Genomic DNA, 17,409 nt, shown 5'->3' on the forward strand with positions numbered 1-17,409 from the left:
AGAGAGAGAGAGAGAGAGAGAGAGAGACAGAGAGAGAGAGAGATCCCAAGATTTGGAAGATATTTGACAGGATAAGGAATGTGGACTTCATTTATAGACATAGAGAAATCATTTAAGGTTTCTAAGCAGAGTAATAACACATGAAAATATAATTAAAATTAAGTCTTCAAAATATGATATGGTACTGTTAGGGCAGTGAGTATTTTTCCCTTTTACAAATATTCTGCAATGATTTAATTTTTTGTAGTTCAAAATTATTCTCAGGTCATTTTTGTTAACAAATATAAGTAATTTTCTTCTGATCTCTATGTATTACTTTTATTCCTACGACTACTCCAGAATAGTTTTGTGTGGGAAAAGTTCAAGCTGCACTCCTGTCTCCTGAGCTAACTCGGAGACCTTGCTAGGGCTGAACTAACTCGCATAAGTACATAGATGCTGGGTCCAACAGGCTATACCTCCGTCCCTAGTCTGTGACTCCTTTGCTTCACCCAAGAAAAATCACTCCGCCATGTCTGGCCAATAAGATATCGCCAAACGTTAAATGTTGCTCCCATGCTCCTCCCCCATGTTTCCCTGTATAAGCCTTTGCATTTCCTGAAGAATGCGGGGTGTTCCAGAAACCTCCCTGGAGTCTCCTTGGTGAGTCCATGCCTTGCCCTCCCAGTCCAGGTTCCTGAACCTTGTTCTGCAAGCGGGCTTTCGGACAAAAACAACAGTTTTGTAGTTTGTTTGTTTTCTATGCTGGGGCTTGAACTCAAGTCCTTGTGAGGCAGACATCAGGACCAGTGAGCTAAATCCCTGGCCTTCCAGAATAGTTTTGGTTTTAGGCATTTGGTTTTCAGATGCAGTAAGTAGAGGTGCCCAACTGGCTTTCTGTGTTACTTAGGGTTCCAGGACAATGGCACATGGACACCCTCACATGCAGGCACATCTCCATCGTGCGTGGCTAGAAATTCTCTTGCGTAAGAGATCATGGGTTGTTTCTTTGTTTGTTTGAGACAGGGTCTCACTATGTAGTTGAGACTGATCTGGAACTCACTATGTAGCCCAGGTTGGTCTCTAACTCGCAGCGATCTTCCTGCTTCAGCCTCCCAAGTGTTGGGATTACAGGCGTGCGGCACCACGCCTGGCTATGGGTTGTTCTTATAAATATAATTAGGAAGCTTTCTGCTTTTCTTCCTTCCATACTCTTATCAGAAGAAAGGGTAGCTACTTCTTTGCCCAAATGCATATCGATGACGCCCTGGCTTTTTACTCGACTTATTTTTCTGTATGTGGTCCAAGTCTCTTTATAAGATGCTGCACCCATGCTTTTCTCCACACAGAGCTTATCCTTGGTGTCTCTTCATCCCCACCCGGCTAATGGGAGGACAGAAGCGTTCTAGATTGGCCAATACAGGCATTGGAAGAAAGAGGGGGAGAGAGTTCCTGGACTATCCGACATGTAGATTTTTTGGCTATGTATTTTAAAAATTGTGGTCAGGCTGGAGGTGTAATATTTGTGTAATATGCGAGAGGCCCTGGATTTTACCCCCAGGATCACAAAACAGAAAATGAATGAATGAATAAATAAGCAGTGGTAAAATATATCTAATTTGTCTAACATAATACTTACCATTTTAGCCATATTTAAGTGTATAACTCTGTAGCATTAAGTGTTGGGCAGACTTTTTTTTTGTACCAGGGACTGAACTTGGGACCTTGTGCTTGTGCAGCAGGCAGCAGAACCACTGAGCTAAATCGGGCAGTCTTTATCACCGTCCTGTTCCAAACATTTTCATGTCCCAACTGAAATATTGTACCTATTAAATAGTAATGGCAAACAATGTGTAATCTCGAAGTGTGTCTTACTGCATCTATCTTTCTCTGAAATAAGCACGACATAGTTGAAAGAAGTAAGACATAATAGAAATAATGCTACTTTTGTTGTGCAGACCTGGGTTAGAATTCTGGTTCTTTCATAATTAACTATTTGATATTAGAGATGCTATTTCATCTCCAAATTTCTAAACTGTTTCCTAGGACTGATGTACCATTGTGGAGTAATTGTGAGGATCAAGGCAAATGATGCATTATCACAGTTGGTGCTTGTACTAAAGCCACATTCCTGTCTGCCTTCCATAAACTGCGATGCCTACAGGATTCCGGTCATTTCAGTGAAAATATTGAGCTACTCCATTCTCTTCTTTCCCTTTGTTTAAATGTACCTGCATTGAACACCTAGCTATTCTAGTCATATTTGCTGCTTTTGGGATGTCAGAAGGTGGACTAATACCTGGGTTTTATAGTAAGCTCATCTACTCTTCTGTACACTTCTTTCCAAGTAGAAAGTCACATCTGTAAAACACCTCTAATTGATGCTTCTAGTGGTAGGAGTTTTAGGATCTGGGAAACTCCAAAGAGAAACTAAGAGTTTGTAATAGCTAAATCTTGGAAACAGCCCAATTACCCATCAACTGGAGTCTGGATAAAGAAGCTGTGGTTTTTCTATAAAATGGAGTACTACTCAGCCATAAAGAATGAGAAACTAGAGACATTTATAGCCAATGGACATTGAGGCCATAATCTTAAGTGAAATAAATAGGACACACTTGAGTAAATACCGAATAGTTTCTCTGGTGTGAAAAACTATAATTGTACATATGACCCTAATGGTATAATTGACAATGTGAAATAGGAAGAAAAGGGCTAAAGGTGTAGGGGAAGTGGGAAGGGTAGGGGAAAGGGAATAAGGAAAAAGAAAAAAATATGAGAAAAGGATAAAATGGAAACAAAGTCTTTGTAAATAGGGAAGGGAGGAGAGGGTGAAGGAGCGCAGGGGTAAGGGGAAAAATGAGAACCAAGACCTGTCATGTAAAGGTACAGGATCCCAATGATGAATGTAACTGTATTGTTTACCTTAAATGTACCAATAAACTCAATAAAAAAAAGGAGGAACTATGAAATGGGATGGTTAGTAGGACATTTCATGCCAGGCTGGATTACAGTGAAGGCTGAAAGTTGAGAGCAAGAGTTGCTAATATGGTGAAAACTGAGGACACTCCCCACCCTGAACTTACCAAGAAGGGATAAAATGGGCTGTATCTCCATTACCCTCCCTGCTATAGAGACTATTAGAGAATATGGGGAGGGGCTCAGGACTCATAGTAAGGGTGAACCCCATCTTTGAATGGATGCTTCCCTTCTACAAACCCAAGTGAAGAAGGCAGTTCTTCCAACAGAATCACTCATAGGGAATGGAGAAGCCCTTGTTTGAATATCTTATTTTCTTGCAGGACATCAGCTTAGATTATAGACTCATTGGTCAGCTTAGCGCTGGTGTGATCAGGAACAAGTGAGTGGAAAAGATACAGCTGGACTCCAGCACAGTACAATCAAAAAGCAGCTACCAGCTCAGTGCTGGAAGGTGGCACCCCTGCCAGCCACAGAGGTGGTGGTATGGTGTGGTAGCTTTGCAGTGTCAGCTCAGCTGAGCTAAGCTAGACCACCCACAACCCCCTTTCTTGTATGTTTCTAGTTAGGGTTAGCCACAAGAATGAATATGCAAGAGATTTGGAAGACTGAAGGAGAGTAGTAGCTGTCTTTATCCTCAGGATGCCCAGGTAGGTCAGGCACTGACCCGACTCACGCAGGATTTCCAGGATCTGATGGCTCCATTGTTGGTATGGGAAGTAAACTGGCCTAAAGCTCCAGCTCGCATGGGACCTCTTCCTTCAGCACCACCCCCAAACCCCAGGCCAGCTGCAAGAATGGCTCTATTCCAAGAGCAGCAGCTCCTCCTGCAGGTTACCATGGCCCTGGAGCCAGAGTCTTTGAGATGGTACTGGATCGACATGGATTGCAATGGGAGACAGAAATGGATTGCATTGTCTTCCAGCCAGTGTTAATCATCCTTTCTTAGTACCTGTCGTATGTCTTAAACACCAAATATTTGTCTTGTGTAGAAATGTAGTAAACACACACACACATACACAAGTACGTAAAAATAGGAAGAGAAAGGAAATATTGTCAGTGTACTTTCAAGTGGAAGGTCAAAGCCTCAATGGAAAATTCCTTTGTCCCCCCAAACAAGAGTAACTGCAATAACACAGCCATGAGTTCTTTCTTCATGTTTATATTGAGGTAGAGAAGTAATGCTCTTTCCCACAACCCACTTATGTGAACACGGGCTTGAATAGAAACGCTAGCATAAAGACTCAAAAACACGTTCCTCTAAGTTTAGATCAGTGGGATTTGTCAGGTCCTCTGTATATACAGACACTTCTTTGGATGTGCATAACTCCCTACCCATTGCAGACATATTTACACAGAGCACGAGGATTCTAGCATGAAGCTAACCAGGGCATCCACTGGGAACTCCAGCATGTTCAGGCATGGCTGAAGGGCCAGAGGTGAGACCACTCAGGCTTTATTTACATGAGGGACTGAGATCCATGCATGCAGCAATGGTCAGACACACTGGATCAGAGAGTGGATGCCCAAGAATATGACCACCTGCTTTTGGAGAAACAGGGAGACCCGTTAGTGCCTTTTCTTGCCATAGTCAAGTGTGCCTGAGAGAAAAGGGGGCTCTGTGCTTGAGTCTGTGGTCGGGAACTGTAGCCCAGGGTGGGTCAGATTCCCATAGTATCAATGCGCTATATTAGTGTCTCCCAGGTGTCCTCAGGATACCTCTCTCATGACCAGGAACTAAGAAAAGGATGCTATCTCAAGAATCTCTGTGGGCCACAAGAGTATAAAGCAATGCTGTCGGAGGTCATTCATATACACTGCGATGTGGTATCTGTCTTCTAAAAGCCAGTAAAGCCCAAGAAAACAAGGGATGTGATAGGAGCAGTACCTGCCCATTGTAACACGGCTCCCCTTCTCCCTCTCTCTGTTATCTGGCTCATGCCTGTGACGAATTCTTCCTCTCCCAACAGATTCTTCATGGGAATGTTGTCTTCACAGGACAGTGACCCTTCCAGGGTAAGCCACGTTACTGCTCGGCTCGGAACACTGCTCCTGGCTCACTTATACTTGGTTCTGCCACAGTCCCTTGCATCAGGAACATCCTGATGCAGGCCTAGAGGCCTGGAGCTCACAGAGCCAGTGACAGGCTGAAGGCCCGATCTATCTGGTATTTCCAGGGTCCACCTGGCCTCGTGTAGGCCCTAAGGGGCCAGAGCTCCAGCAAGCCATGTACCCACCTGGATGTTTAATTTGAAAACTTTGGTTCTAGCTCTAATTTTGCCATCTGCATCCGGTGTGGCCTTCATAAAGTCCTAGTTTTCTCTTCCCTGACTTAGTGATATCTGCCTTGCTTGCTTAGTTGAGGTAAAGCAGGGCTCTTGCAAACTGTGTGAGTTGCGTGTGAATCTACCAGATGAAAATTATCTGCCCTCCGCAACAGGCCTCCTGATTGTTGCCAGAAAGTGTACCATGGAGACATTCTTTTGGGTTAAGGCACAGTCCGGAACAAATCTGAAATCTGTGCCAGCTTCCTGGAGCTCTGGCCCAGCCTCTCTGAAGTTTCTGTCACTCAGCCCTGCCGGTGTCAGCTGGCTGGTCTACCTGCCCATAGGATTCCCAGGGACGAAGTCCCTATGAGCCCACACTGCCCTCTGAGAGGGGGCTGGTGAAATCTGGAACATGACTGGCTCCTAGAGCCTCTCGCTATTCACAGCCAGGGAAGGAGATTTGGGCCAGCTTCACTGACTTCGCTGTGAATAACTGAGGAAATTATACTGCCCATTTATGAGTTAGTGCACATGCCATGAACTTTAGATGCCCATGATTTCTGTAACTTTGAGTTAACAAGAAATGTGTTCTAAACACACATACGCATCTCATTTTTCTGTATTTTCTTTGGATGTTAAATTTCCACCTAAAAATCTGTGTTTTCTTTTAGAAAGAGTCAGTAAAAAAAATTTGTCATTTTATTCGTGTGTGTGTGTGTGTGTGTGTGTGTGTGTGTGTGTGTGTGTTTTTTTGGATGTTAAATTTCCACCTAAAAATCTGTGTTTTCTTTTAGAAAGAGTCAGTAAAAAAAATTTGTCATTTTATTCGTGTGTGTGTGTGTGTGTGTGTGTGTGTGTGTGTGTGTGTGTGTGTGTTTTACTGGGGATTGAATTCAGGGCATTTGCACTAAGCTATATCCCCAGCCTTTAAAAATTTTTTTTATTATAGACAGGGTATCACTAAGTTGCTAAGTCGCCCAGGCTGGGCTCAAACTTGCCATTCTCTGGCCTCAGCCTCCCAGAGTGCTGGATTATAGATGTGCCCTACCACACCCAACCTCATTTTCTTTTTGTAGAAAGCGTCACCAACTTTGCTTCAATATGCCACCTACAAATGGCTAGTGGGTGCCGCATTCCTCCTGTGGTCTTGTGCTTAATCATTTAAAGTTAATTTTCAGCCTAATTTTTCTTTCACTGCTGCTCTCCACTATGACTGTTATCACCAGAGTTCAAATCCTCTCTGCTTCAATATCTCCAGAGTTGAAACCTGGCAATTCCTGTGGCTTTCACCAAATTTTCATTGGGATAATTTACTTCCAAATGTAGGAAAAAACTTTAAATTCTTGGAATCAGTGCTGAGAGAGAGGATGGAAGCTGTACTGTCAGCTGTGACTCCTCCTGTGTACCACTGAAATTGTTGATAAAAAGTGCTAGGGACAAAATCAAAATGGGATGAAATACAAAAATAAGCAGGACAGGCTAATGAATTAGAAATTTTCTACAGTAAAACTCTACAGAAAGTCTTAGTACAAGGTCTCAAGGTTTGATCTACTTAAGTAACCAAAACATCTGCTTCCGCGGGCTCTGTTTTGTTCTTCAAATAACGCATGATTTGTTGTTCAACTCATTCGATGCTTCGCTCTCCTTGGTATTTATTGATTCTCCTCGGGGTCCCTGGCAAATTGTGAAGGAGTCTCTTTGGTCTCCTTGACCTCTGTCCATTCATTCATTCAACAAACATTTGTTGAGAGCCTACTGTGTCTCAGACAATGCACAAGGTAATGAGGAATGGCTCATCAGATGTGGTGAACATCTGAGAGTAAGGGCTACGGCCAAGAATGACATATGAAATACTGTGCTACCATACTTGAAGAACCATAAAACTTCCCTGGAACACGGGAGTTGCTTTGCCTGTTGGGGAAACTAAGAGCTCTTTTAAAATCTCAGCCAAGCCAGGGATTTAGCTCAGTGGTGCCACTACCTGCCTCAACACGAGCAAGGATCCGAGTTCAATCCCTGGTACCAAAAGAAAAGAAAAGAAAAGAAAATCTCAGCCTATCTGATCTGATTCACTCATCTTCTCCAGCAGTGTATGCAAACAACATAAGTCAAATAAAGCCCATTGCATTTACCATTAAAATAAAAATATGGGTAGGAGTGCTTTCCTGAGTTCAATCTTTTGCCCTACCCCAGGTCTTTCCAGGAGGAGATGGAGGAAAGTCAAAGAATTTGTTATTGGAAAGTTAATTTTCCACCACTTAGTTGTGGACTTAGAGCAGGTTCCTTGACCTTCGTGGACTTTAGATTCCTCAACTGTAAAAAGGGATGACATGATCAGCCATGTGTCAGTATTAGCAATGTCGTATATCAAATCTCAGGCTGCAGTGAAAGTGTCGTGGCATTCGCGGTATTCATGCCCTTGGCTAGTCTCCTCCCACACCGACTCTGGGCTCCAGCTGTAAGAGTTGCTCAACTAATGAGACATAACTGTGACACAATAGAGGTTTGATAAGCTTTTGCTTATAGTGGCTGATCCTTTCAGAAGGTTGTGCAAGGAGAATTGGACTGGACTATTTAAAATGAAAGGTTCAGGGGCCACAGCAAAGCAGCCACAGTGTTAATCCAAGTAGAAGCCATAGCCCTCCTGGAAGCCAGACCGGAAGTCACAGCAGCAGTGCCAGCTGAGCAGAAAGTCAGGACAGCAAGAAGAAAAAGAAAAAGAAAGAAAAGAAGAGGCACAAGAAACACAAAAAGCATAAGAAGCATAAGAAACATGCAGGCGCTGAAGTAGAATTGGAAAAAAGCCAAAAACACAAACACAAGAGAAAGAAGTCAAAGAAGAGCAAAGATAAAGAAAAGGAGAAAGATGACCAAAAAGTGAAATCTGTCCCTGTGTAAGAGGACAGATTTTTTAAAAAATTAACTTAATTACCGTCATCTGTATTAAATTTTGCTATAATGTAAAGAGAGTCAAGCCTTGTAAATAATGCCAGGGAAGACCCAGGGCTGCACTTAAAATATTGCTGCTTATTTGATTTTTACATCAGAGTTTATAACAAGAACTTCTGTACAGAGCTGTGAGTTGTGACCATGTAACAACATGAGAGGTTTTGTGAGGGCCTATCCTGTTTAGCCACCATGAAGTAGTTGAGGTGGAGTTTACTGTGACATTTTCACATTTGAATTTTTTTAACTGCCCGGCAAAAGATGATACAAGTTCTAAAATATCAGAAGAACGATTTGCTGAATCCATTACAACCCTGTTATGTCCCATTTTTATTACAATAAAAGTTTTGCAATAAACGTCTCAAAAAGTAAAATAAAACGAAAAGCTCATCTTCCAACCATCCTCCCTGTTATGGCTTGGATCTTACATGTCCCTCTAAAACTCCTATGTTGAAGATTCGGTCTCCAATACAGCAGTGTTCAGAAATGGGGATTTGGGGAGGTAAGTGGATCACCAGGCCCCTGACCTTGTGAAGGGATTAATCCACTTATAGATTTATAGCTTAATGGACTATTGGGAGGCAGTAGAAACTGGGATGTGAGGCTTGGTTGGAATGAATAGGTGCTTGGGGGCATGCCCTGGAAGGGCGTATTTTGTTCCCAGACCCCTCTTCTTTCTTTCTTTCTTTTTTTGCACTAGTGATCGAACTCAGGACTTTGTGCTTGAGAGGCAAGTGCAGTGCCACTGGGCTAAATCCTTGGCGCTTTCTTTCTGCTTCCTGGATGCCATGAAGCAAGCGGCCTTGCTCCACCACGTGCTTCCTGCCAGCATATTCTGCCTCACTACAAGACCAGAAGCCATAGAGCCAAGTGACCACGGACTAAAACCCTGCAGCTGTGAGCCAAAATAAATCTTTCCTCATTTTAAATTTTTATCTAAGGTATTTTGTCATGGTGATGGAAAGCTGACTGACATACCCACTCAGCAAGGCCACTTAGATCTTCCAGCTCCAGCCAGACCACCAGATGCTTACACCTTCTTGAATGAGCCCAGACAAGGCCAGGAAAACAACCCAGACAAACCAAAATATCTTGCAAAGTAATACATTGTTTTAATCCACTCCGTTTGAGGATGGCTTGTTAAGCAGTGATGCACAATGAATACACCAATATTTTAAAATATTTATCAAGGCCTACCGTGAACCAAGAACTGTGGTGGACTTTGGGGATATAGTGGTATACACAGAAATACACACCTTCCTCTCAGGACTTCACATTCTAATGGGGAAGACAGACAAGAAAAATAAATAAAATGATCACACACTGTTTTGTATACTATGAGGGATAAAACTTAAGAACTGAGGCAGAAATTAACAGGGAAGGAATAGCTTGTCTTTCAATTAGGTGATTAGTGAAACCTGTCTGAGGTGAAATTCAAGCTCAAACACAAAAAATGAGAAGGAGCCACGGCAAGAATCATATACGTCCTCAACACATGATTGATATATAAGGTATGCATATTGATGAACATAAATGATTAATATTGATTATTTAGTCATATACTACATAACGATGTTTTAGCTAATAGCATCTGTATACATGATTGTGGACCCATAAGATTGTATTTACTGGTGGCATTATACATCTCGGTTTGTGTTAGTGCACTCTGTGATGTTCCTACAACGTACTTATCAGAACACATCCCTGCTGTTACTCAGTGCACGATCACACATGGTACACAGTCGGGGGTCAGTATGTGAAAAGCCACCCTTTCTCTCTCGTGTCACCATTATTACCTCAGGGTTCCGTTAGGAAAATGGAACTCACATGAGGTTTATCAACAGAGAGGAGTTTTAAAATTTCTTATTAGTGCACGTTTACAGTATATAATGATTACATAACATATCTTAATTCATTTTTTTCCTTTATCCTCCATGCCCCTCAAAAAACTTTTTTTTGCCAGCATCCAATTCATTCATTTATAAGTCCATACAAAGTTGATTGCCATAAATACAGATTAACAGCCAGAATAACAGGCTAAGAAAAAAATCATATAAAACATGAAACAAGTATAGTAAATCCGATTATACTCTTAGATACATTGTCCATGCTGGATAATAACTTCTTTTCTTTTTTTCCTATTATCTGTCTTCTATTTTATACTTTATCATATTGGGTTTCTCATTTGAGCTTGTGTGTCTGATTTACTTCGCTTGACATTATGGTCTCAAGGTACACACATTTTCCTACAAATGACTCAAGTTTATTTTTCTTTATAGCAGAACTCCATTGTGTATAAATATCACATTTCTTTTATCCATTCATATGAGTCTTTAAAAATCTACATATGTATATATGCAGGTATGTATGTTTTGAGACAGGGTCTTGCTCTGTAATTTAGGCTAGCCTTGAACTCTTTATGTAGCCTAGGCTGGTCTCATACTTGTGGCGATCCTGTGGCCTCAGCTTCCTGAGTGCTGGGATTACAGGCGTGCACCTTCATGCTGGGCCATTCACCTGTTGCTGTACACACGTACGGACTGTTTCCAAGACTGAGCTATTGTGAACTGTGCTGCTATACACACGGTTATGCATATGTCACTGTGATGTGATGTCTGGAACTCTGTTAGGGAGAGATCTAGAGGGCGAATAGCTGGGTCAAATGGAATTTTTACTTTTAGTCTTTTGAGGAATCTCCGTACTGATTTCCACAGTGGTTGTTTTAGTTTATACTCCTACCAATGGTGAAGAAGCCCCTCGCCCCCGAAGCCTCTCCAACATTTGTTTGATTTCTTGAAGATAGCCATTCTTTCTGGAATGAGATGGAATCCTAGTGTTGTTTTAATTTGCATTTCTCCAGTGGCCAGTGATTTGTGCAGAAGCTTTTAGTGTGTGTGCTGCTGAAGTGAGCACAAGCAGAAGCTTTTTAATTTGATGTGATCCCATTTGTTGATTCTTGGTATTATTTTTTGTGTAACTGAGGTTCTGTTCGGAAAGTCTTTGCCTGTGTCTATGTCTTAAAGAGTTTTGCTTATTTTGTCTTCTAGCAGGTGAAGTGTTTCTGTTGTAAAATTTAGATCTTTGATCCATTTTCCATTTTGATTTTAGTTCAGAGTATGGTGAGAGATACGGGTCTAGGTTCAGACTTCTGCATATGGGCAGCCAGTTTTCCCAGCACCATTTGTAACAGAGGCTGTCTTTCCTCCAGTGAAAGTATTTGACCGCTTTGTCAAAGGTAAGGTAGTTGAGTGTGCCTGGAGTTGTTTCTGCATCCTGTATTCTGTTCCATTAATCCACAAGTAACAGAAGCGATTTAATATAGGGAAATTGTTCCATATGTTGGAGGGCTGAAAGGGTGGAAAGGGATACTGAGGCAGCCTACAGAGCTTCAGGAAGCAACGAACACTTCTAGTGCTGGAATAACTACAGGAAGTGGTTGGGAGTCACCAGTACGTAAAACTTGAAGAAAATTCTCTCTCTCTCTCTCTCTCTCTCTCTCTTTTTAAGGAGACTCTATAGTGGGAATAGTCACAGAATTCTAAATAAACTGAGAATCACTGAACTATACACTTTGAAAAGGGGAAATTCATTTTCTAAAAAAGAAAGCCTTCATGAAACTCACATAGATTGAGGGTATGCAGACAGACAGCAGCCGCAACTGTGTAGGGCTGATGGGGGCAGGAAGATTTGCTCTCAGCATGGCTCACATGGCAGACAAGGTGGTGAGCTGGTGGCTGAGGCCTCTGCTCCTTTCTCCTTGGGCTTCTCCCTGGGGTTCAGACCTCTGCATAACACAGTGAATGGATTCCCACAGAGCAAATGATCCAAGAGACAAGGTGAAGTCTTCAGTGCCAGGAACAGCTCTGCAAGGTGCACTCCATCGTTTTTGTTGTAGTCTACCGGCCACATTGGGTCAGCTGTGCCTCAGGGAGGGGCCAGGCCAAGGCACAGATACCACGAGGCCAGGGTTCCTGGGGGCGGCTACCATGTCACCCCACGAGTGGATCTTATTCCTTGTCCCCCAGCTGTGCCCGAGTGTTACTCGTTGCCACTCCCTGTGTCTTCGGTGTTGGCTTGGAGTTTCAGGTCACCCCTAGGTCCTTGAGTTCTGTGAAGGCTGCTCATAATTATCCAGCACTAACCCCCACTGAGTCCCCGAGGCACATGTGCATCTTCCTCCAGAGGTTTGCAAATCGTCAGGGATGTGCTGCTGACACACGATATCATCTGTCTGCTAAGTCTGGGCGGGCAACATGGAAATGTGTGTTTTTTTTTAAAAAAAAAAAAAGAGAAAATGCTTCTATTTTATTCTTGAATAACCACAATTTTGATTAGATGCGTGATATGCCCACTTTCAGTGCACATCTCCTCAGACGATGAAGTCAAAGCAGTCATCATTAAGCTCCTCTTCCTGTTCATTTTATTTGTTATGCTTTTATTCTAAAAAGCAAATTCTTGGATGTCCCCTAGGACACACAAAGGAAAGTTTTTATGATTGTTATAATCTGCTTAAAGTGTTATGCTTGAAAAAATAGTTCTTTAGACCGAAAATGTACAAGCAAGTATCCTCGTAAATGTTTTTGACAAGTTAAAGTTCTGCCACACTTAGCCATTTAACTCTACTTTCCACCTTGTTTTCTGTGTCCAGCCACAGGGTTCTGTTTGCCTTAGTAGTACTGTGTCTCTGGGACTTGGCACTTTTTTCCCCCTATGTGATAATGCTTTAATTCATCCCTTATCATCTCTCTAGACTTTTGGGAAAAAAGAGTCCTGATTAGTCCATAACTGTACTTTCTCCACTCCTCCTCTTTATTTTCAAAACCAAATCTGAATCACTGCCATACTTAAAAATCTGTTTTGATTTCATGTTGCCAAAGTGCAGATGCCTGGGATGTCCTTCAAGGCCCTTCACAGTCTTGAGTCTGGACCCAGCTGCCGGTGCTTTATCCAAGGTATGCACCATTTTTTCTTATGTAGAACATATCACAGCTTCTCATGACTCCTTGTCTTTTCACACTGCCCTCCCCTCTTTCTTAGGTTACCCAACTAGTCTTCAGGTACAGCTCCTGTTACCTTCTTGCTGTTTTCCTTTAGACAAAGAGTTGTTATTGTCTTTTGTGTGCTGCTACAGTCTTTGTTTATATTACAGCTTTCACAGAGTTCTAAAATTTTTGTTCATGTGTCTGATGCTTGTATTAGATTCTGGTTTCCTGTAGATCAAAAGTTCTTCCTCATCTTTGTATCTCCAGAGCCTTTGTCCCTAATCAGTCCCTAATCCAGGAAGAGAATGGTGTTATATCTTTCCTCATCCATCATCAGAGCTATAGCTGACACCCTTAGAACAAAATATTAACAAGAGAAAAGTTTGCCAGACTTACTTAGTCAAAGATTTACATGATGGAGAGGTCTTCTCAGTGAAGACTCAAAGAACCCAAGGAAAATTGTTTTTGTGCTTAGGTCCAATGTAGAATGCACAGCTATGTAGAATGTCATTGGACGAAAAGGAATTCTCTAATCATACGCCTGAAGGTTGGAAACTCAACAGGGCCAATGGTTCAGATTCTTTTTTTGGGAGGGGGCTCGAAATTGGGACCTTGTGCTTGAGAGGCAGGTGGCGGCACCACTGAGCTAAATACCCAGCCCTTGGTTCAGGTTCTTTGTGGAGGGCTGGAGATGCAACTCAGTGGTAGAGAGCTTGCCTAGCATTCATGAGTCCCTTGCACAGTACCTGCTTATTATTTTAAATAAAAGTAAAAACAAAAACAAAAACAAACTCTGATGAACATTTTATTTTTTCCATTTTGTACCACTACTAATACTCCAAAGGATGTCTCATACACATACCCTTGTGTATGTATGGGAATGTTCCTCAATAATAAATTAGAACTGGAATTTCTGGCTTATAAGTAATTTGTATTTCCAATCCTAAAGGGCATTCTGAATTGTTTTCCATAGTGATTGTACTAATTTATGTCTCTTACCAATGTTTAATAATTTCCTTTCTCTCCACTTCCTTGCCAGATTATTAAACTTTTCAATTTGTGCCAATCTGGTAGGTATAAAATGCATCTCATTTTTTTAAAAATTGTGTTAAAAATACATAATATAAAATTTTCCTATATCTAACTTTTTTTTCTTTTCTTTTTGGGTAAGACTGGGGACTGATTCCACGGCCTTTGCATCCTCAAGTCCTTTAAATTTTTTTAAAATTTAGAGACGGTATCTCCCCTAAATCATTAAGTTGCCTAAGCTGGGTTTGAACTTGCAATCCACTTGCCTCATTACAGCATTCCAGAATGCTGAGTTTACAAGAATGCACCACTACACCCAACTCCTCACCACATGTAACTTTTTTTTGAAATTTTAATGGACAGAACTCTAGTTTTACCTTTACTTGAAATTTCCATGGAGATAACTACAGATTCACATATCTGTAAAAACAAATACAGACAGATCCCTTGCTCAGCGCGTTTTTGTCTTTTTAATTTAAAAAAATGCTTTTTGGTACTGGGGATAGAACTCAGGTCCTTGCGCTTACAAGACAGGCAGCGGAACCACTGAGCTAAATACCCGGCCTCCGCATGTTTTCATGTAAGAATTTAGCAATGTAACCAACACCCATGTCACTATGCAGAACATTTCCAGCACCCAGAAGGGCTATGCATGTCCCCTCCCAGTCAGTATCCTTTCAAAGGTTAATTGATTTAAAAGTGTTATTTCAGGATAATAATAAAAAACACATAGTGTTTATTCCAACAAGGAAGGAAGGATGGTCTAAGATTGGTACAGCCAGGTGGTCAGGGAAATCAGATTTTTTTCACTCTCTGCTTTTTTCTGCCTTAAACTGTGGTCTGTGGTGCTGTAGCTACACTGTGAAAGTGCTTTTTGAGAGTAGTTGGCGGTGATCTTAGAACCGTCACCTTGCCTCCCACATTTCCCTCCCACACGTCCACCAAGCAGCAGGTGGACGCAAGGAGAGCTGGAGAAGGGAAATCCCAGGTGACAGTGCCCAGGCCAGGCAGGACTCTGTGTCCTGGTTTATCAGTGGTGGCTGCTCTTGGTTGCAGGGCGATGGAACCAAGGGCTTGTGCACACGTGGCACCCAGCATGTGTGGCCTCCTGGAGACCTCATCAGTCCCCACGATAGCCCGGGGGCAAGTAGGTACTGCTATTCCCTTTGCCTGGAAGGAAAAGATTTACCTCCTGGCCCTGCCAGGTGGCAACTACAACTACAGTCACCACCTTCCTAGAGCCTCAGCCCAGGATCTGGAAACAGAGACTTCCTTGCGCACTCAACTAACATTCCTTCCCATCTCAAAAGGGTAATGTGTTTGAGGGGCGTTTACTGAGTGAAATGAAAACAGGTAATAGTATCCATCATTTTAAACATCTAAAACATGTTTTGGTAGAGGCCCGACAAGGAAATTTTGGCTTCTAAATTCAATATGTAAGGGGAAACCCTGGATCTGAATTCAAAAACTCTACAGTTTGAAGCAACATGGGGCAAATGTTATCTCTTTCTTGTCCTTCCTCCAACACAGCCTGAACTGTGAAGCAAACACTTGTGGCTACATACAGCATTCAAGGTCTCTTTTCGGCTCGACGCGGTAGTTTGAGCCTGTAATTGCATTCCTCTGCCAGGCCAAGGAAGAAGATCACAAGTCTGAGCCCAGCCTGGGCCACTGACTGACTTAGAAATCCTGTCTCAAGAAATAAATGTAGCCAGGGATTTAGCTCAGTGGTTCTGCCGCCTGCCTCTCAAGCGCAAGGACCTGAGTTTGATCCCTGGTACCCTCCCAAAATAAATACATAGAAATAAAAAGTATAAGAAGAGCTGAGGATGTGCAAAATGTGGTAAAAATAACCCAGTGTAATTTTTTAAAATTTTATTACAGTAAAAGACCCATTGCTGTTCATTACTCGCAAAATAATTCCCCTCACCTTGAACACACTTAGCCCACCTTCCTGCCCCTTTCTGAAGCAGTTCTGGAAGGCCTCGTTCACGAGTGTCTTCAGGTGTGCCTGTCTTGGTGTCCTGAAGTGGTTCAAAACATTTACCTTTCACAGTCATTTTTACTTTGGGTAGGTGCCAGAAGTTGCACGGTGCCATATCTAGTGAATAAGGTGCACTAGGACATGCTGAAATGTTTGGGACAGAAATCGTTGTTACTGCAAATCCTAAGGTGCTTCAGATGGTGCAGGAACGATAGGATACATGTGTCTGAGGCGTGGGAACAGGGCTGACACTGGAGGACCCCATGGAAAGGACGCAGTGGTTTGGGCTCTGTTTTAGAACATGCCCAGGAGGTGAGCACTGGTCTGTGGAGTTTGAGAATCTACTAGAAAGTGACAAAGGGAGAGCCCAGGAGGCAGACATAGGTCTCTCGCTGAGGAAGAAGTTGTTGGCCTCTGAGAGAGGCATTATGATTCCATTGTTAAATAACAGCAAGATCTTGACGAGAAAATCCAGAAAGGGTTAGCCTTACAAGAAGAGAAGCGAAGACAGGAAGAAGCTTCACATGAGACATCGGGAAGCGCCAAGGTGGCCAAGCGGTGAAAGTTCACAGAGCAAGAAAGGCAGCAAGTCGTACAGCAATGCTATCTGGCCGGCAAGGGCGACGCTCAGAGTTCAGGGCCAGAAGACGACTTTGAATCGTGTAGGAGAAACATAAAGTCAAGTATGACGTGTTTCGAAGTAGTAGACTGTCGTCGACACCAGTGTTGACCCCAAATACAGAAAGCAGCTGCGACTTGATGAGCACAGCTAAGTCAAGGAGCGGAAAGGAGGACAACGTATTCTTGGACCTAGAGCAGGAGAAAGAGGAGGCCGCACCTGAACACAGCAGCAAGGAGACAGCAGGGACCTTGAGGACTCCGACAGCCCCAAGGGAAGAGGACTTAGTGCCAAAATGGGTGATGACGGCGGTTCCAGGGTTCTGGATTTGTAAATCCTGTTTTAGAACTGTCTAATACTGGCACAAAACAGTCTGATGTGGAGCCACAGATTCCACAGGGTATAATTGTCTGACCCTGTCCATCAGCCGTGACCAAATGCTAAAAGCCAACTAGAATGTTCAAGTGCCTGCGCTGAGCCTTTTTGTAAGGGGAGGTGAGGAACCACGCTGTAAATACTTATTGTACTAGAAAGGTGTAGGGATGGTAGGATAGATCCGAATCGCTTCAAAATTAAGTGCAGTTTTATCACCTGCCTTCTGCATTTTAAGAGCAACTTAATGGTTCT

The 17,409-nt window shown here is 42.6% G+C and overlaps 1 pseudogene; it reads left to right on the forward strand.

Annotated features, from left to right (window-relative positions):
• Positions 1–16,426: 16,426 nt before the first annotated feature.
• LOC104861028 lies at positions 16,427–17,208 on the forward strand (annotated as a pseudogene).
• Positions 17,209–17,409: the final 201 nt, after the last annotated feature.

The sequence above is a fragment of the Fukomys damarensis genome, unplaced genomic scaffold (assembly GCF_012274545.1).
Source record: "Fukomys damarensis isolate Sample0158 unplaced genomic scaffold, DMR_v1.0_HiC HiC_scaffold_18, whole genome shotgun sequence".
Classification (NCBI taxonomy): domain Eukaryota; kingdom Metazoa; phylum Chordata; class Mammalia; order Rodentia; family Bathyergidae; genus Fukomys; species Fukomys damarensis.